This window comes from Anthonomus grandis, chromosome 8 (genome assembly GCF_022605725.1).
Source record: "Anthonomus grandis grandis chromosome 8, icAntGran1.3, whole genome shotgun sequence".
Taxonomy (NCBI): domain Eukaryota; kingdom Metazoa; phylum Arthropoda; class Insecta; order Coleoptera; family Curculionidae; genus Anthonomus; species Anthonomus grandis.
Window position 1 is genome coordinate 35,439,571 of NC_065553.1, and position 4,408 is coordinate 35,443,978.

The 4,408-nt window shown below is 29.5% G+C and overlaps 1 long non-coding RNA gene across 1 annotated transcript; it reads left to right on the plus strand.

Moving 5' to 3' along the window:
• Positions 1-1,223: 1,223 nt before the first annotated feature.
• Positions 1,224-2,020, plus strand: LOC126739856 (uncharacterized). The gene is made up of 2 exons (XR_007661712.1): positions 1,224-1,600; positions 1,655-2,020. It is a non-coding gene; the product is annotated as an uncharacterized LOC126739856 (long non-coding RNA).
• Positions 2,021-4,408: the final 2,388 nt, after the last annotated feature.

Below are 4,408 nucleotides of genomic sequence, written 5' to 3' on the forward strand. Positions count from 1 at the left end.
TTGACTTGTTATAAGGGACTGATGGCGCTAAAAACTAAACTTATGAAATTAAAATTTTTGGTTAAACTCATTTAACGTACTTAAATCTTATATTTAAATTAAATATTATCTTGCTATCAACTATCCTGAATTTCTAACTTAATAAAACTAAACCCAAAAATCCCGAATAATAAAGTTTTAAATACAAATAAATTTTAAGGCAGGATCTGTGCAACTTTTCACGCTTGAGTGGCTGTGACTAAGGTCAGGCGTTTAACAAAATAGTACGTGGGCGCATGTAGTCACATTTTACGAATCAAATGTATAAATTCTTAAAAAAATGCTTAAAACATTTATTTAATTAATGAAATGATTAAATATCACTTAGAATATTACTTTATGACTCTTTCCACATAAAATTTTGCGATTTAAACATGCATGTCATGTGACAATACAAGCAACACCGGCACACGGACTATTTGCGGTACATCAAAGATTCTAATAGATCTCTAAACTGAACTATATACTGTATAATCAAACAGTATCATAGATCATTAGTTATTTTATGTTATTTTTGCACTTATTTGTAGAACATAAACCAAGAAGATTACTTTGTACCTGGCATATAGTGAAAAATTGGAACATACGAAATACATAAGGTCTAAAATCAAGAAGTTGGAAAATAGACAGATGATGAAACATAAAATGAGGAAAATTTTAAAGGAGACTGATCCACAAAAATTTATACAGCTGAAAGAGAACTATTTTAGGCAATTAGAAGAGGAGGAGGAAACTAATTTTCAGAATTACCTGAAAAAGTACTTCACTAAAAAAGTCAACACTAAAAAATTATAAAACAAATGTAATTAATTCTTTAATATTTTAGGTACTATTTCCAAAGTCAAGAGAGAATAATGATGTGGGCACATTGTTATAGAATCAATGCCGGAATTAATACAAATATGGCAATTGAAAGCTTAAATAAAGTTCTGAAGTACAACAAAATGAAGGGAAAGCAGAATATTAGGTAAGAAAATTTAAAAACACATATGTAGAAAATATATTTTCTCTTAAAAGGATTGAAAAACTGTTGGATTTACTGGATCAACTTGTTGATGAAAGAATGTGGAAAAGGATTATAAACATGGAAAGGCCAAATGCACATAATTATCAGCACAAAATATGTCAGAGTGCACATAAAAAAGCAGAAGAAATGGTGGATAATAACGGCAATGTATCATATTCTGAATTAGGACATTTTAAGATAAGGTCATTTAGTGATAATCATAAATTGTATTGTGTAAATTATAATGAGGTTTGTAATGAGGACTGTAGGGCAATGTATTGTGAGAAGTGTAAAATATGTAAACATAAATATAATTGTGATTGTCCAGAATATACTGTTAAAAGTGTCATGTGTAAGCATATACATGCTGTAGCTTTATTTGAGCAGAGGAGCGAATATGTTTCAGGTTTCATGGATGAAATGCAAGAAGATAATAATCTGTATGTTAATGAACCTTCAACAAGCAAGGCAGTTTATGAGGATGAAGTAAATCATTTTCTTGACGAGACTGAAAATAGAATGAATGTGACAATTGATTTTGAAAGAAAGCGTGAGGTATTTAGTTTAACAATAATTTTATCTATAATATAGTATGGTATAAAATTGTAGATTTGTCTAGAACAGTTTTGCTCTGAAATTCGTAATTGTGATGGTGGATTGGGTGAACATAATTTAGAAAAATTTATGGGTGATTTTAGAAATTTTATGCAGACAGTAAAACAAAAAGAAATGGTGATAAGTAAAAAAACAAAAAACCTAAATAAATTTATTTATAATAAAATGTTTATAACTATTTCATTACTGAATGACATTGCTTTTGTGAGTGACCTATTCTGGTATTATATCTAAGTGGTGTTGGCTATTTGTATTCATGTAATTCGTTGGCTTATGGTGAAGGATACTTATAAAATATATTTTTTTAATTTTAATTTTGCCTTTGTTATAATTAACTAATATATTAGTGTTTGTTTCATATTTATTAGTATTTGTTTTCAACTTTTGTAAATAGAACCTTTTGTGCAACTATGTTATATATATATATTAGGTAGTAGATTGCTTAATAGATGAAGTTGATATAATAAATTTTGAATAATCTTCATCAGTGTTATGAATAAACCTACTTTACTAAAATATAATCTGGTTGTTTTATTCATATTTAATAAGCTCAGATCCTGAAAAATATTGGTCTTTTTTCATTGTTGAAAAAGAATACAAGAAATGTTTTCCATTATTATGGCTCACTTTCATAGTATGCAATTGCATCTGATGTATGGATCACACGAGACAAGAAAGTGTAATAGGTAGGTATATCACAATAAAATAATACTTCTCGAAAAATTTTCATTTTAAAATGAAAATTTTAAATAATATAATGGATTACTACATAAAATAATAACAAAATGTGTCCTTTTATTTAATAAAATTATCAATTTTTTTATACTAAATTTTAATTAAGCATAGTTTAGAGCCTGAGAATTAATTCAAAGCTATCCACTATGTCCCTGAAATGAGATAAATTCTATTTTAGTAAAAGCAAAATTAATAAGATCATGTAACAAAATTATTTTCCATCATTTGCTGAAAATAAACAATTTCTTTACGTAAGTAAAACGTTCCGTATGTTTATTTTTCTCAAATACCATAATTCCTCTTACAATCAGATTTGAAATACGCGCCTTAATTATCTGAGCCAATCACAGACAAAGCACCGTGATTGGCCCGCGTGGGTGCGGAAATTAATGTATCCTTCTAAATAGCCGCACGCGGTATTTCATCAGCATACGTAAAAAGACAAATATGCCCAGCCAATGAGAATCAAAGACGGGACCGAAAACCGATTGATCCCTACGTCTGTGAAATTTCGCGAGCGAATGGTATAATACTTTTGTTTTCTTTTCCCTAACCTAGATTGCAGATTTTATTTGCTTTGCTTCCTGAATGATTTAATTATCGTGGATAATTATTATTTATATCGATTTTGCGACTATTTGAGTGCTCACAACATTCATAGTGTTTAGTGTTGACTCCGTTGTCTATAATATTCAGTTCTACGCTAATTTTGAGTTCAAAAACAAACATTTTAGTGTTTAACTTTCAATTTCTAGTAAATTTTCCAGTAATTTTTTTACTGTATAATTTTTTTTTGCTGCAGTATCTGTTTACGATAATTAAGGCAACACTAAGGTAAGGTATAATTTTTTTACTTCTTGCTGATCTAAAAGAAATAAATTGGGATAATATTTATCATGGTCTGGGTAATAAAGTCGAGTATTTGTCCAGCAACGTTTGTTCATTATTTGAGACACATGCCTCATTAACTACCTCAAAGATTTCTAAACCGAGTATAAGGTTTATATGGATTACCGAAAGCGTTAAACTCTTTATAATAGAAAAAAATAAAGCGTTATCGAGATTTAAAAAGTCTAAGAGTTTACCCGATTGGCTATTCTACAAGCAACTACGAAATTTGCTGGTGGGGATGATTAGGCGGGAAAAGAAAGCATATTTGAATATTAAACATCTCTATATTGTGTAAACAAACACAATATAAAGATTAAACAATCATTATTAAATTTTAGGAATTTCGACGAATATGCCTCTTGGAGAGAACAAAGTAATAGGGAAGTCGATTATGCTTGTCGAACCCAAAATGAATTTATGAATTGAGACGAACATATTTTATACAATTGTAACAGGAGCAACATCAAAAGTAGTATAAGCTCTTAGTCATCAGACATAATTGTATTTTTTGTTGTTTACTTTTAGGATTCAATAGCTCATGTAAAAAGAGAAGTGTTAAGTCTAAGGGAAACATATGCATAAAATTTTATATTCCTAGAATAATTCATAATTTTAATCCTTTGAAGGATCAGTTGATCAGGGCCATTGTTTGAAACATATGTAGGACATGTAGACAAGTTTGCAGGTCTGACTCATGAACGAATAATTCAAGTTGCGCTAGAAAAATTCAGAATGATACAATAAAAAGGCTAAACCTGCTAACAAGAGGTGACCTGGTATATTTGATAAGGAAATATAATGTTGACAAGAAAAGAGATGGTTATAGTATGGTAGCCACTGCTTTCAAATTTAATGATGAACCACTGCATTCGATCATTGGTAGTCGTACGGGACGGTTGTGTCTTCGCTCGTCGGCTCTGATGGTTGATAAGTTTTGTTTTGACTTTGATTTGTTTTGATTAGTCTTTTTGTTTTTGACCTTACCAGACGCGACGCGACGTTTTGCTGTACGTGTGCTTTCGGTATAAATAGTTTTGATTTGCTTCCTGTATAAACATTAGTTTTGATTTCCAATTAAATTAGTACCTGTTAACCTAAACTTGACCTTAAAAACACAATTTA